Raw genomic sequence first — 17,647 nt, 5'->3', positions numbered from 1 at the left:
CGGTGGCCACCAAGCAGTATCTCCTCCCCGACAGACTCTTTGGCAATGGGCCAATAACGTCTAAATGGACTAGTTCCAGGGCTCGTGTGCTTTCCCTTGAGTTTTCTTTAGCAACAGCACACGCCTTGCTTTTGGTCTTCTTGCAGACCTGGCAATCCAAGTAACATTTGCAAGGATTTACTTTCAAACTAGGCACAAGCTCCAGGGTTTTCTTTAACGCCCTAAATCCGCAGTGCCCAAGTCTCCTATGGAGCAAATGTATACAATTATTGTGCACAGGCTCATTCGACACCTGAGCCACCTGGGCACAATCACTCTGGACCACATACAGTTTACCTTCCCTCTTTCCTGTCACAAGCAACTTTCCCCCACCTCCCAGGATTTTGCAGCAGGTTTTCTCAAATCTCACCTGGTATCCCTGGTCAAACAGTGTGCTAACACTCAACAGGTTAGACTGCAGTGAGGGTACATACAACACATTTTGCAACATACATTTCAGTGCAGGAAATTCCACATTGCCTGAGCAAACAGAATTGGCAGTGGTCCCATCAGCCAATCTCACATACTTATGCTCAGGACTGTCAATGTTTTTCAACAACTCCTTCTCGCAGCAGAGATGGCTCGTTGCCCCGGAGTCTAAAATCCAAGCAGACCCTGTGCTCTCTACTGCAGACGTGACCAGCCGGGTTGCTTCCTCACACGGGCTGGCGGTCCTCCGCTCTCGCCGCACACGCCCCCGCCTCTTCTCCCTCTCAGGGCAAGCTCGGAGCAGGTGCTGCGACGACCCGCATCCATAGCAGCGACGGACTGCAAACGCAGTCGGCTCCACTTCCTCCACCTTCGGACGCCTGCCAGCAGCAAAAGCTGGCTCATTCTTGGCTGTCTTCCCGGACACACCGATAACAGCACGCTGCCCGGCCGACACCCCCGGACAGCTCACGGCCGCAATTCTCTCTTGGAAGTCAAGCAGGTGGGCACAGATGTATTCCATGGTCAGGGTCGCTACGTCCACCGTCTCCAGAGAAGTTATCAGGGGAGTGTACTCAGGTGGCAACGACGACAGCAAAATGTACACTCTGTCGTCTGGAGCTACAGTCTTGCCTCTTGCCTCCAGCTCAACGAAACAGTCCGTTAGCCGTTTGATGTGATCTTTCACACACCCTCCAGCCGGCATAACGGTGCGGAACATCCTCCTTGTCAAGGCCATGAGGGAACCAGCAGTGGTGCTAACATGCACCGCACTCAACGCGTCCCAGGCAGCCTTGGGAGTGTCCTTCCCTCGCACATAAACCAGCTGGTCATCTCCTATAGATAGCACTATGTTGGCCAGTGCCTTATCCGATAACACAGTCTCGGCAGGAGATAAGTCAGCAGGGGGGTTACTCACGAACAGCCATTGCCCTTCACGCTTGAGGTAGTGTTGCATTCTCAGGCTCCACACCGCGTAGTTGGCTGAGGTGAGCTTCTCAACGGCTACTCCAAGCTGTTGCTGAGCCATCGTGCCGACTCCTCCTCACAGCTGGCTGCCGACGTCCCTCTGGCTCTCAAACAGAGAACGGTGGTGCTTCTGTGTCCTTCACCGGCGTTCCTCGCCTCCGGCTCTTTCCAAACTCACAGTCAGCTCAACTCTCAACTCTCTCCTCCGCGCAGCGGAAGCGTGCTGGGCCCATAACCCTGTCGGAGCGGGAGTAGCAGAGTGAGGGAGATGACTTGCCCGACACAGGGCTTCAGGAAAGAAAATCAGGCAGACACGTGCAACTAGTGCCAAAAGGTGTATTAACATATATACACGACAAGTGCTCTCTTGTGCAGTCTATACAATATCACCTCCACGGACAAAGTGCTTCGCCTAACCACCATCTCACAGGGAGAGACCTGTGTGATGCACACACAGATCATATATAGTCCAAGCAGCCAATCCTGGCCGTGCTGACTCAGCAGATTGCATCACTTGGCTTCTGCCGGCTCAAGCCGGTCTGCTGATCAGGTTACTGTGACCTAGCCTGGCAGCTGGATCACCAGCTGTCATACTGTGGCTGTCAGACTGGGTTTATGTAGATTCTTGCTCCAACAGTCTATTCACTTTCATACCTCTTAAGAGCTAGAAATTTGCTTTAATAGAAGAAAAAGAAATTCTCAGGAGGTGTATCCAACCGGCTTTTCTGTGAGTAGAAATGGAAGGATGGGTCCTCTCTCACCACTCAAAAAGGCTATGCGGGGGATCATGAAACTTGCATGGAGAAAAGCCATGTGGGACGGAAGCTATAGTCCAGAGGGGAATTGGGCAAGATTGAGTGGAAAAGCTGGCTGGATGCATCATATGGTCTCAGTTCTACACCTAGTACACCCTTCTGTTTTGCTTACTACATTCATAGATTACACATAGCATTTCTCATGCCCGTTTTGTTTTGTTTTTAACAGATAAGCAGTTCAGGAAAAAAAATTAACCCCCCTCCTAATAACTCTGCTCAAAATTCCATCACCAGCTGCTTTTCTCTCAGAAATGTAAACCTTTTAAACTTCAAGGAGAAAAGCAGTTGGGTAGAGGGCATTCTGAGCAGATCAATGGCTGGGAAGGAAAGGGCTAAACAGCCCCTTCCTTCCCCACTGCTCCTCCACTTACCCATAATTGCTTTAATTGCTTAAGAGCATGTTTAGGGGAAGAAAAACCTCATAAAGCTACACATAACATGCCATTTCAGCCTAAGGTAAAGTTTGCTCCAGTTCCTTCCACTGCCTTCCTCAGATGCTCAGGATCTAAGACCAGCCACAGAGGATGACTGCTTTGCTCCCTGTGACAGCCATCTTAGCATGCCTCTCTTGCATCCATCCATCCAATGTCCACTCAGCAGTCAGTGTTAGAGGAAGAGCTGGCTGCAGCTCCTGCCTAAAACTCATGATACAATTAAAATTAACAAGCCTGGGACAGGAACAGCAGCATCTCCACCACTCACATGTAAAGCAATATCAAGATTCATTATATGCATCAGCACAGCAATTAATATGGTACCCCACCTCCCCATGCACAGATCATGCTGCTGGCACAGAATAAGAACATAAGAGAAGTCATGTTGGTTCAGGCCAATGGCCCATCCAGTCCAACACTCTGTGTCACACAGTGGCCAAAAAAAACCAAGTGCCATCAGGAGGTCCATCAGTGGGGCCAGGACACTAGAAGCCCTCCCACTGTGCCCCCCCAAACACCAAGAATACAGAGCATCACTTGCCCCAGAAAGAGAGTTCCATCAATACCCTGTGGCTAACAGCCACTGATGGACCTCTGCTCCATATGTTTATCCAATCCCATCTTGAAGCTGTCTATATTTTGGACAGCCAAAAGGCTATGCAACGTCACAAAGATGCCATAAACCCATACTCCTGTCAAAAAATATTTCATTCAACTAAGTACAGAAATTTTAATGCTGTTTGCCAAAGTGCCTCCACAAGCCAGAGACTGCCTTGAAGTCACTGAGAATTCAGCCTATCACTTAACAGTTTTTAAAACATATTACTTCATTAATACCCTTTCCACCATTTGGGGACTATATAGTCAGGACAAGTTATTGGTAGTTCAGGACACTCAAACCAGCCCTCCTTGTGGCTTCCAGTGCCACCTCAGCTACAGCTCCCAATCCCAGGGATCCATTTATTACTCACTTCACGGTGGCTTTCCCACAGGCAAGGCAGACACAAGCAAAGGGCAATGTAAATCCCACTATCCAATGTGAACAGCAATGGAGGCTTTTGCAAAGATGCACCTTATTTGCTCACTCACAGACATGTGCAAAAGGGCCTTATCCCACTGGAGTCATATCCCACTGGAGACATTTTTTGGCAGGGCTCTCCTTTAATGGGCCTCGCCTTTATGCTCTACTCCAGAAGACACATGAGAAGGAGAACAGTGAGCAAGCCTCTGTTTGCTGTTGACATGAGGGGTGGTGAGGGTGCTTACAGAGCCCTTTGTTCCTGTAGAAGTCAACGGGCACAGCTAACACTGGCTAGTCCTTCAACTCAAAACATGGCCCGTTAAAAGCTAGTTGCTGATCAGAGCCAGACTAGAGAGCTGTGGCCACTTAAGATGTTCCAGAGGGTGACACTGTTACCTGCCTTACATGTGTTTTAAAATTACATTGTTTTGGAACACATCTGTTCTTATAAAAAGTCCTGTCATAAAATAAACACTGGGCTGCTCCACATACCTAAAAGGCAATCTGATCTTGCGGCGGGGGGGGGGGGGGGGACTGGCACATATGCTATAAATGGCATGAATAGCAGTGGCCTGCAAGAGGACACACAGTATTGTTTACAACATACAGATAAGCATGAATATCCAGAGCCTTGCAAACCACACTGTTTTCCTAGGCTGAGTGCATCACTTAGTGGTGAAATCCAATTTTGCAGAAGGGCCCAGGTTCAGGTACAATCCCTTCATTTCTAATTAAACAATCTGTGATAGTAGGGCTAAGAGCGACCTTTGCCTGAATAGAGATGCAGCCAATAGCAAGAGACGATACTGAGCAGTTTGGTGTAGTGGTTATGTGCACGGACTCTCATCAGGGAGAACCAGGTTTGATTTCCTACTCCTCCACTTGCAACTGCTGGAATGGCCTTGGGTAAGCCATAGCCTCACAGGGTGTCCGTTGTGGGGGAGGGAAATTAAAGGAGATTCTAAGCCACTCTGAGATTCAGAGTGAAGGGTGGGATATAAATCGCATATCATCTTCTTCCTCTACCAATGACTCGATGTGAGGCAGCTCACATGGTCATGATTTCTCTAAGCAAAATATTCAAGTTCACACAGGTGGAAAGCAAAAAAGGAAGGGGAGAATTTAGGCCAGGAAGAAAAGAATTAACTTCTTACATGAAATAACTCACCACTTGCTTTTTAAGACTGTGATTTCCCCCCCCCCCCAACACCAGACAAAATGTAGTATTTCCTCCTATCATGTTCTGTAAATAAATGTCTGTGCTCAATGCCTTTCCATCCACACTACAGCTCACTTATCTGCTTAGTACTATGTAGAAACAAGTTAAGAGAAACAGTCCTTTGTGATCTTTCTGTTATTACTTTTATTAATCGTGTATATAATGTGTTGTAAACTGGTGCTCTCAAAAACAATATTAAAACAGTAGGCTGCTATTAACTATCCCCTTTGCAAGTGGCTGAATCAGAGATCGCAATTTCCCACTAGGGGACTTTTCAAGGCAAAAAGCTCAGCAGGAATTCTTTTGGTCTTATCAAAAGGCAGCAACACAGGAAGTGTAAACTTAGCTGAACTGCCATTTTTAAAATAAATGCTATTTGAGAGTATTCAGCATTTATTGGCTGTGTATGCTCCCGTTTGTGGTGTTTAAGCATGAAGACGGATGTCTGGTTTGTAGAGCAGGGTTCAAAGAACTGCTATCACTTATACGATAAATGTACTTGCTCCTTCATGAATATGATGGCAACAACACATCATCAGTAGGGTAAAACTAACCTGTCTCATGGATATCACCTGTACTGACAATCTTTCAAAGAATAATGTGGTCTTGGATAAAACTCAATTGGAGCACAAGCTGGGAGAAACAATCCCTTGGTTCCAGTAATTCCAAGTTCGCCATATGTTAAGAGTCTACATAACTCTTTAAAAACAATATGGCAGCTTTGCACAAAATCTCTGGAACAGTTTGGCAACCCTTTCTTGCCTTATACTGAATGAAACCCTTGTGTATCAAAATCGGCACCATCTTGTTTTGCTGGCAATGGCTCACCTGGATCTCAGTTTCACATCACCTGCTAGCTGTCTCCAGAGGGATTGAAGATGAGACTTTCTGCATGCTAAGCACAGTCTCTGCCCCTGAATCATGGCCCCTCCAGAGTGAAGGATGGTACACCAGTCAAGCAGAGACAAATTTCGTACTAGGCTTGTTCCAGATGGAGAGCCCTTTTGCTCCCGGGGCTTCTCTCCGTTTTTGCACAAGTTACCCCAGAGCTGCGAGTTGGCACACCGCTATTTCGCAGCAAGCAAGATCCTCTGACAAGCGGTTTCTGCTTGCTGTGGAAAAGCAGCACACCAACTAGCAGCTCTGCGGTAGCTTAAGCAAAAATGGAGAGAAGCCCAGGGGCAAAAGGGCTCTGTACCCGGAACAAGCCCTAGTGTGAAATCAGTCAGAGTCACAATAGGATGAAAATTTAACAAAGCAATCTCCCAAACCTTGCACTGCCAGGATTTGAGTGAAGAGCCTCATGGTCTGAAAGGAACATGGCCTAGAAAGCCACTCAGGAGTGGGGGGTGGGGGAGAGAGAGAATGTGTGTGCTTCAGAACTCTCTTCAGCTACAGAAGGAATTAAGGGTCACCATATCAGCTTCTCTGACTGAAAGGGCAGAACACAGTCCTTGCCTGCTTAGAATACTATCTTCTGCTTGCTGTACTGTAGGTTCTAGTAATTAAACTACCAACCTCGGGAACTTGGGGCTGGAAATCTCACACTCCATATCTGAATATAGGAGCACGTATCTACACCAGCATGAGCCCTGGCTAACTGAAGCGACAGGGAAGGGGAAGAGAACCAATCTCCACCAGTCCTTTGGGGCCAACAGCTGATAAACAATGTACAGAATTGGATTAGGGGTCCATCTAGTCCAACATTTTATTTCTAGTGAAGACTAGCCATGTGAATTTAGGACAGCTATACAAGCAGGACAGGAAAATAGCAACGTCGCCCTTGTTGCTTGATCCTACATCAGCTGGTGTTAACAAGTATCTCTGAACATGGAAATGCCAGCTAAATACCATGTAAATAATGTATATTTTGCCCCGTGCAGAAACAACAATTTCAGGGTGTGTTCCAGAAATATCAGCTATTAGGCCCAGTAGAGGTACCAAATAGTGGCAAATATCAAAAGTGTGTGTGTGTGATGGTGATTTATACTGGGTGAAAGGACTTCAACCCTATGCCCCGGCACTGCTGCCCTATCTGGTTCCTTCCTTTCTGGAAGATGATTTTAACATTTTCAGGGGGAAGAAAGAGCAGGAAATAAGATCAATAACCTCCCACCATCTTGTCTAATCACCCCTACGCTAATCAACCAACCAGTACCTTCCTTTATTTATGAAAGACCATGAAGCACCCAGACCTGGTTCAAGTCACCCTAATAAAAATCTCTCTCCCCTCCTAAAGACACTCATGCACTAGTGTGAAAAGAAGGTGGTCGTTACTGACTCATGGGGCATTCCAGGCAAGAGACAAGACAGAGGTGGCTTGCCATTGTCTTCCTCCATGCAGCAGTAGCTCCAGTCTTCCTTGGTGGTCTCCCATCCAAGTACTAACTGTGGTTGACCCTGCATAGCTTCCAAACTCTAACAACCCAAACCTTCGATTTTTGTTCTCTCCTTAGAAACCTCAGCTGCTTACTCCTGTATGACAAATGTGGACAAATGGATGCAAGGATCTAAGATGAATAAAAGCAGAGCTGGAATTAAGCCACCTTTTGCTGCATAATAATAAGTGCATAATAATAAGAGCTACTCTTCGTATCCAGGTTTAATGAGGGTGGTGGCGGCAGAATGCTGGACTAGATCTGGGCTGATCCATCACGGCTCTTCTTATGGACTTGCAATGGCTCAAACACTTCAGAGAGGAGTGTTATTGTTGTTTTGAAAGCATACATAATTTTAGATCCCTCTAAGCTAAGTTAGTGTGAGCTAGCTCACAGGGTTTTTAGCCTCTGGCTCACACATTTTTGTCATAGCTCAGGAAAAATAGCTCCAGAGCAAACTAATTTATGCAGTAGCTCCCAACTTTAATGTCAGTAGCTCACGAAGTAGAATTTTTGCTCACAAGACTCCACAGCTTAGAGTATTAGATCCAAGCATAATTATTTTCCTAGTAAAAATAGAAAATGAATTTGTTTGTTTTTTAAAAATTATGCATAATAAAACTGTAAAGTATATTAAGAAAAAAGCTATTGCTTTGAAACATACAGGAAAATGAGAATTGCTGGAAAGTGGAGGAAAAAAGACTTCTGTTTGTCAGCTGTGATTCAGGTACGATTCAATGGGTACCTCTAACATTCATGGAACCACATTTCATGACCACTGTGGTGGCATGCTAATTGGGGAAGGGGAAAATATTGTGAAAATACAGTTTTTCTACCACTAGAGACAGAATTGTCCATGTTAATATGATGTCAAGGAAAGGAACCTGGATCATATAAAACAACCAGATAATAATTATGCCATCATCATACCGAAAATACCATCTAGAGAGGCTATAATAATCCTAACATCTCCCACTGGTCAAATTCAGTATTACACACAAACTCCCACCCTGATAGATGACTTCACTACTTAAATTGAATTAGTCTGTCTCCAATGACCAAGCCCTCAAGGAAGATAAACCCTGTGATAAATCAAGGTTTCCTTAAACTAAATGTGTCAATTACTACAAATGTAGAACAAAGGTCCAGTGGCACCTTTAAGACCCACAAAGTTTTATTCAAGGTTTGAGCTTTCATGTGCAAGCACACTTCCTCAGATACAATGGAATGAAAATAGAAATAACAGTCATACATATAAAGGTTGGACAGCCAACTGACATACAGAACTACGGTGTTTTTAACAGATTAAAAGAATAATAAACTTAATATATAGGTTATCATCTGTTTGGGTTCAACTGGGGGGGTCATACCAAAGGTTATAAATATGTCAGCATTGGAGACTGATGTATCCTTAATTGTGGTGAGCATCCGTCATAGGTTCCATCAGTCTTCTGTATAGAGGACTACTACAAATGTGTTGAACTTGCAGATTAGAGCCCAGTCACAAAAACTGAGAGTATAATCATGGTTGTTTCTTGCATCTACTTTAATTAAATTCTGCATCCAGGCCAATTTAGCCATTAGGTAAGCCGTGACGCCACTGAATTTATAGTCTTTGTGCATACCCATAGCTCCCTCCATTTCACAGCGGAACCCCCCAGCATTATCAGCGTGAATCAGAGTTATGACATCTAATCAAGTGAAGGTTTCTTCACTCCCAGCTAACTGGCAGCTGCTATTCATCTGTTATGCAGCAATTCCAACAATTCTTTGCAAGCCTTCATCTTGGGCATCAGCTAAATGGAAATCACCCTGTGAGGTAGCTTATTATTTTTGCCTTTCAGATGAAGACTTGAGCTGATAAGATGGGCAACTTGCCTGAAGTCACCCACAAATCCAAAACAGTGGTAGGATTTCAGCCCAGGCTTCCTATTCATGCCTATTCATCCCCACAGTCAGCTCTCTGCCATAAACAACTGATGCTCTGTGGCTTGAAAATCTTCACTTATCTCAGCAGAAGTCCACCCCCTCTGCACAACTCCTGCTATTATTCTGAAAAAAGCCTATGCAACATAATAATAGGGTTTATTACTAAGCATTTGTATACATGACAAGCAAATACATGGGTTGTTGTCAAAATCAGGATGGACTGTTGATATTCAATCTGTACTGTAGATGATGCATATGTGCACTATATCAACTGAAAATAGCAACCCAGTTCAGGCATCATCTTCCAATCCTCCTGGCAACAATTTGGAGTCTCAGGAGTGTTCCATGGGGTCGTCCTCCTCTTCACAGGTGGATTTCTTCCACCATTTCCTGGTTGCAGCAGCCATAACATCTAACCAAGCATGTTATTGTATGTGCTGATCAACATACCACAATTTGAAACAGGTCTGCAAACCACCACTTGCTTGATTTGGATGGTGACATCACACTATGGGTAGAACACCATTTGCTCCAGATATGGATCAGGGAATCTGTATATAGGAGAAAATGTATGAGCCTATGATGTACTCCCAATCACCTGAGCTGAACCAGTAGATTTCTCTAATCTCTGTTACGGTCCCTAAGAGGACTTAAATTTGAACCAGAAGCTTCCTAGTTCATAGCGGAGACCCTGTTATATGTATTTTTGTAATAACTTGTTATCAAATTATCTAGCTCCCAGTATGAAAAAATAAGCCTCCTTAAGAAGATACAGCAAACTGTTATCACAGACCTGAATTTCTGTGACTCCGCCTACCTCTGTTGTACTTATGCTGCAAAGAAAATAGATCAGAGGGGAGATCTGAACCAAGGATTTCCTGCTTGAACACCCAGATGCTGAGCTACTGCCCTAGAAGCACCAAAATATGTTAGGATTCCTTACCCAGTCACAAATCAGGTAAAAAATTGACAATTTACAAACCTGTTTTAAGAAGTGTTTTTACTTGACTGCTGTACTTGGAACTAAAGTAAATATCACTATGCCATCAAAACAAATCTTTCTATCCTGAGAGAGGTGTGTGTAGGCACCTGAGACAATATGTCGCCACCAGCTGCCTCCCTAAGCAGAAGCAACTGATACTCGCTTCAGCAAGTGTACAAGCATCTAAGTGAAATCAACATTCATGTGCACTAAGGCAGGAAGACTTGACAATTCCTCTTGAGACTATTACCTGTCGCAGAAGGATGATTTACTTTAGAATACCCAATTTTTAACCTTGATGTTTCTAGGCTTCAATGTGTGAGTGAAGTCTGAAACACTCTACCTGCACTTTCTATGAAAAGTTGAGACAGTTGGAACTACAAGCTATGACTCCCAAGATGTAATGATACAAATTTCCCACCCCATCTTCTTTGAGAAATTCCAGCTGTTTTTAAAAAGGAATTTCTAGACTTGAGACTTTACACTTTAAGCACAAGGCCTCTCACATACCCATTCCCTCTGTCTAAGGGCCTGACCAGAAAGGGGAGATTAGATGGGGGGGGGCGATTGATGCTTAATTGTTTTATTACCTTTTGCTTTTATAGCCCCTGGTTAGGAACAACCTGAAACTGACTCAGTTTTACCTGTCAATAAGGTAGCCGGCTCCAGGTTGACTCAGTCTTCCATCCTTCCGAGGTCGGTAAAATGAGTACCCAGCTTGCTGGGGGGAAGTGTAGATGACTGGGGAAGGCAATGGCAAACCACCCCGTAAAAAGTCTGCCATGAAAACGTTGTGAAAGCAGCATCACCCCAGAGTTGGAAATGACTGGTGCTTGCACAGGGGACTACCTTTACCTTTTAAAATATACTACATGCTGGAAAGAAGAAGTCATCTTATCACCATGACCTAAAAATATGCCTAAAATATGCCTTTTCCTTTTCAATTTCTTTTTGTAACTTCTGTCCTGATAAAGAGTTCTTGCAAACTTTGAAGCTTGCACACTGCTATTTGTCATTGTGTTAGTTCTACCAAAGGTACTGCATGCTTCGGGTATTTTATTTTTGGACCAGCAGGGCTACAAAACACCTGTCAAACCAGATAAGAATGGAAATCTATAACCATATCTCCAGTATCTTTAAAGTGATAAATAGCAGCTGCAGGAAATCCTGAAGAATACTGAGGTCTTTGGATAAGGGGTCAATTCCCCCTGCTCATGGTCACACACAATGTTTTCCTGACCCCCAGGAATCACCATTTCCCACTTTGGGGAAAAACAAACAGGACTCCCCACACAACAATTCTAAGGAGTACTGGAGGTCTTGTCTCAGATCTTCTAGCAATTGCTCTGGTTTACCACTAAGAGCAAACTTAGCCAGTAAGGGGGCTGACTATTGATGGAGGCATGGGGAGACAGACTTGCAACACTGCTAAGCGTTCAGGTGCCCGTGACTGCATGCTTGCTCAGCACTGCTTGCTTCAGTCGCCCTCTGAACATTTGGACTGTGCCCTCATTACCAGCACCTACATCTTCAGTGGGTAACGTGATCATGCATTATGTTGCAATGCTTTCAGGGTGTGTGCATGGAGGATGGGAGGGAAGAGGGAGAATGATTGTAACTAAGCCTGTAATTAGGAAGTGACATGGGATAAAATACTGCGTTTACCTCCTGGCTTAACCAGTTTAACCAAAGGAGAGGGGAGGTCTGCGTTAAAACAACAATTGTTTTATAGTTGTCCTGCCAGACTGCAACAGCCTCATCAGATTAGCCTGGGCATGTTTATCATTCATTCATACAGATGACTTGCATGTGTGAAATAGCCACTAGAGATCAGCCACCACTAGAAGACATAGTGCTTTCCAACGGAAGCCATTCTGACACAAGCCATCAAGAAATAGGCTATTAAATGGCATTTGCCTGTGTGTCAAACAATCATAACTTCATACAGAGTAAAAAAATAATTGAGATTGGGTTCTTTTGTTAGTAAAGCACAATGTTCAAAATGGTTTTCTTCAGGTATCATTTCAGAAAGCATTCTGAATCTCTCCTTCGTCCTGTTTTATTTTAAAATGAGCGTCAGGGGCTGTAAAGCTGTTGTTCACACTTAAAATATAAAACTGGTGTGGACATGAATACCAGTTTTCATTCAGATACTTCAGTTTCCAAAAGAGATCTATTTACAATACTGGGGTTTTATTTTTTGTGGGTTTTTACTCCCTTCTGAAACCAGGTACAGGAATCGAGCTGATATTTGAACTTGAAACCTAACATTACTCCCCAAATAGGTGTACCATTCCAGTATTTTACTGTTCAAATAGAGATATGTTAGTAACATACATGTTATCAAACAGAATGATGAATAAACAAGTTCATCACTATGACTTACCTTCCTTTTGCCATCAGGCATCAAGAACACACATGCTCAGTTTAAGCAGTGTCTATTCTAGAAGAATCCAAGAGATGATGAATAGAAAATTTTGTTACTTTCTTATCCTCAGGAACTTCTACTGCCAACACATACTGCAAATCTCAGACCCAAGGACAGGTTTAAACTCCAAACTAACAGCAAATAGCTTGTATTTGATTACAATAGTATATATACCACCATGTATCCAAGACAACTGAAGCATAAGGTTTTCCTTGGGAATAAAAAGCTGCCTCTTGGTCATAGGTTTTAGCAAACTGCCACACTGCTTAACATTCTCAACATTATCATCTCTGCTACAGTACCAAACACAAAAGCATTCACAGTACTTACTTCCCTTAGCCTGACAGGAAAAGGTAAAGACAGATATAAGACTACATTGCACCCAAACTTTGCAACTTGGTATATGACAATATATGACACTAGATTCAGTGTCAGTCTCACACTCCCTGCGTATATCAAGTACAAAGAAACTCTGGGGAATCAGGGAGGCAGAGATGCTGGGACTTTTCAGCTTAGAAAACAGACTAAAGGGGGACATGATAGAGGTTTACAAAATTATGCATGGGGTGAAGAGAGTCAACAAGGAGAACTTTTTCTCACTCTCCCAAAATACTGGAACTCAAGGGCATCTAATGAAGTTGATGGGTAGTAGATTCAGAATGGACAAAAGGAAATACTTCTTTACACACAGAATGATTAAAATGTGAAATTCACTGCCAGAGGATATAGTGAGGGCCACAGGAATAAACAACTAAAGGGGGATTATATACGATTCATGGAGGACCAGTCCATCAGTGACTACTAGCCATGGTGACTGGGGCAAACCTCCACGTTCAGAGGCAGTCAGCCTCTGAACTTCAGAACCAGGGGGCAACAACAGGAGAAGGCCTCTGTCTCTATGCCCTTTGGACCTCCAAAGGTAATAGTTGGCCACTGTGTAAGACAGGATGCTGGACTAGATGAACCACGTGTCTGATCCAGAAGGACTCTATGTTCTTAAAATACTGCCAGACACTAATCGAACTGGTATCTTACACCACTAGCTTTCCCCACATTCAAATTGATAAAGCTGACCCCAATTTGTAAAATTCATGTTTTCCCCTTAGCTCATTCTGTATTCTGAACACAGGGGACACTTTACATCTAATCCAGCTACCCTACAAATATTGTGTCCATCTTCACTCCAAGCAAGAAACAGCAAACTTAAAAGACAGCTTATGCCAAAAACAAAAACAACATAATCTAACATTTTATTTACTGGTGCCAACTTAAAAAAGAAGGCTTAAGTCAGAATTCTTCTTGTGTGGAAGGAACAGAGAAGACTGAAAGTTAATGTTATGTATGCCTCAAATGACCTTCCTATAAAACAGCACATCAATCATACAACTAAAGCATAAATCAGAGCAACTGAATACATCCACCAACAATGCCACTATTAATTAATCTGCCTTAATCGCCTTAAGCATTATTGTTCCCAAATACTGTCCTAAGGGAAACCAACTGGATTTTGTCATTGTTGAGATCCATCTGTCTGCTGCAACCCCTCGCATAATGATGAGGCAGTAAAGCTACCCTGAGTTGCCAGAGCTCAATTATTTATTTAAATTTTGTGAATGTAGCTCATCTCCCCGCTGCATTAGGGAGGGGAGAGAACACCTTTCAAATCTTTGAGTCATGATACACTGGCAAAACCATTCATGTGGGAGGGGGAGGAAAATGCTGAAAGGCAGTACTACAGATCAATTTTTAATCCAGCCACCTGAAGAAAATGCTGAATGTACAAGTAGCTGTGGATGGGCTATTTGCCAATTCTATGTGCTTCAAGCTGTGAATGTCCTATAAAGACCCTCTCCATGGTGACATCCCATCAGATTTAAATACTGACACAGAACACCCTCTTATTTATGCTTTTCTCCCCAGAGGGGGACCCTCCAAAGCAGCTTAAACCAGCATCCTCTTATCATAAGAACATAAGAGAAGCCATGTTGGATCAGGCCAATGGCCCACCCATTCTAACACTGTTTCACACAGTGGCCAACTCCCCCCCCCCCAGTGCCATTAGAAGGTCCATCAGTGGGGCAAGAAGACTAGAAATCCTCGGACTGTTGCTCCCCCAAGCACCAAGAATACAGAGCATAACTGCCCCAGACAGAGAGCTCCAACAATATGCTGTGGCTAATAGCCACTGATGGACTTCTGTTCCATGTTTATCCAATCCCCACTTGAAGCTGTCTATGCTTGTAGACACTTTATCTTCACAATCACTAACCATGAGAGATGGTAGGTAAAGCTGGAAGGAGGGGGAGGAGGAAAAAGAGGAGATTGGATTTATATCTCGCCCTTCACTTGGATCCTCAGAGCAGTTTACAATCTCCTTGTCTTCCTTTCTCCACATCAGACACTCTGTGAGGTAGGTGGGGCTGAGAGAGCTCTGAAAGAACTGCTCTGAGGGAACTGTGACTGACCCAAGATCACTTAGCTGCCATATTTGGAGGTGTGGGGAATCAAACCTGGTTCTCCATATTAGAACTGGCTCTCAAGAGAGGGGACCCACCCATGTTCCTTTAGTATATTTCTCTCAGTGGTTCTTCTGTTGGTGGAAAATATTTCAATGAAATACATTAGCATGGAATACAATTGCATGAGTAGATTGGCCCACAGAGATATGCCAAAGCAAGGATCCTTCTGGAGGACTGTATGGCTGTTGTAATGGGAGAGGATTTGGGGTACCGTTGGTCAAATCAGTAAAAGCAAGTATTTTAACATTTTTTACACTTTTATCTGGAATTAAGTTGAATAGTACAAAAAAGTGTTTTAAAAAATGTTTGCCACTTTGTAGCTACTGTCTCCTAAACCACCCAAAGCAGTGAAAGCCAAATTCAGTAAAACAAACCAAGCATCTATATTATTGTTCATATGGATTCTTAAGATTCATGCTGACAGACTCAAGTCAGTTCATGTTATGAATTAGAAATCTTATTGTGGGGCTTGATTATTTAAATCCCAGGCACCAGATTACCATGGCACCCAGAAATTTCATTGTGGTGCTTAGTATCTGAAGGAATGATTTCAGTGTATAATGTCTCAGCAATTCTTAATACAAGTACCAATGGTTGGATACAACGAAGATTTTCCCCCCTTGATGAAAAATGGGGGAAAGGGTCCTCCGCACTGATCAGCAAAAAGTTTATGTTGGGGATCCTGGGGCCTGCATGGACAATGCCATATGAAGGCAAAGAACTGGTGAAGACTGAGTGGAAAAAGTGACTGGATCCAACCCAAAGCTTATTTAACACATTAGAAAGTGTTGTTGTATGACAAAGAAAAAAACTTAAGTTCCTTTCTTGCTAAGATTAGAGGTATGCTTTTTGTTTGGTAATGACAACCAGGGTCATTTATTTATCTACTACAACTCCTTTATCAGAGTGTTAATAAAATTATGAGAAACTGTGAAGAGGTTAGGATTAGGTTTTGTAGTAGTAACAATTAGAATGTTTGGTCATACATAACCCTGAAGGCTTTCTTGCTATACAATTCCAGACGATCTAGTGTGAGCTTCAGATAATAATCACGATCTCCGTCAATGGGTGTTTAATGGGGATGCCATAATAGACTATTCACTAATTGTTCAGACAAGATCTGCCCCATGGTATAAAAATATAAAGAAGGACCACCTAAGATCCGCATATCAGGCAAATATTACTGCTCTGCGGTTTCAGACCATGCCAACAGAATACCTCCTGGGGCGATACTCTAAAACACCTCCAGAACAGTATATTTGTATATGCAAAACCTCTGTGGAGGACCTCTTCCACTATGTTATGGTTTGCCCACTGTATTCAGAACCTAGATGCAAGTTTCTGACTGAAATAACAAATCAATTGTATATGGCTTCTGATATGGATAAGCTAATATTTGTTATCAGATATTGACTCTACAGTTTCTTATAAGGTAGCACTTCTTGCTTTGGCTACTAGCAAAATCAGGACAAAGGCAATATTCATAGACAGTAAAATGATGTTAACTGGACAATTACAGCCTGATTATGGAATCATGGGGATGCTGTATGTAACTAAGATTGTGAATAATCTAAATTTGAATGTGTTAACTTTAGAGTCCTTGACTGCTTCTAACTTGTAAATTGTTGTCATTGTAAAGGCCAATGGCTTTACACAGTAAATTTAACTGAACTAAAAAAATTAGCCAAGCTCTGTAATTTCTGAGGCTGGCTCCTAGAGCTGGGTTTTTATGTGTGGGGGTTTTTTTGTTTGTTTGTTTTTTGGGGGGGGCCTAAGGTCTGCATTTAACACTTCCTCAAAAAGCTAGGATAGGATTACCATGCACTGTTACAGCTATAATCTACTTGAAATAGATTTGAGTAACTCTACTGTGTTTAACTCATCAGAATGGGGGAAATACTATACAAATTATTTTTAGAAGCAGAACATTTAACAACTATTTTGAGGACTATAACACTTACCTCCTGAATATTTTCCCTGCCCCATACCTTTAGTCACAGGTGAAGTCAGAATAGTGTAATACTGAACTCTTGAATGTGGATAGGGGACAAGTGGCTTTGGACTAGATATGCCAGCCTTCAGGAGGGATCTGAAGATATCCTGAAATTATAAATCTGTTCCCCTGGAGAAAATACTTTAGAGGGTGGACTTCATGGCATTGTATCCTACTGAAGTCTCTGTTCTCCCGAGGCTACATCCGCAAATCTCCAGGAGTTTCCCAATTTGTGTCTGGAAACTCTACTCCATGTATCCCCTGCTGGTGGTCAGGGGACACCTGGCAACTCTAGTTTATACCCTCACTCAACCACCATTCACCCTTAATCACCCTGGGCCAGGCACCCTGTACCACATATATCACAGTCCTGAGTTTCTTGGGAAAGGGACAAGATACAAGTGAAATGAATGAATAATCCTCATCAAGCTTCCTACACAAACCATCGCCCACCTGTACCCTGAAAGTTAGGTCCACCTAGGGTGCCTTTCA

At 43.3% G+C, this 17,647-nt stretch overlaps 1 protein-coding gene across 2 annotated transcripts in view; it reads right to left on the bottom strand.

The window, feature by feature from the left end:
- The window catches only part of FOXN2 (forkhead box N2), a 65,814-nt gene that overhangs the window by 26,250 nt on the left and 21,917 nt on the right, over positions 1–17,647 (bottom strand). The window lies entirely within an intron of this gene.

This window comes from Heteronotia binoei, chromosome 1 (genome assembly GCF_032191835.1).
Source record: "Heteronotia binoei isolate CCM8104 ecotype False Entrance Well chromosome 1, APGP_CSIRO_Hbin_v1, whole genome shotgun sequence".
NCBI classification, from domain to species: Eukaryota; Metazoa; Chordata; class Lepidosauria; order Squamata; family Gekkonidae; genus Heteronotia; species Heteronotia binoei.
Note: the sequence above shows the minus strand (reverse complement) of the source record. Positions and strands in the feature narration are given on the sequence as shown.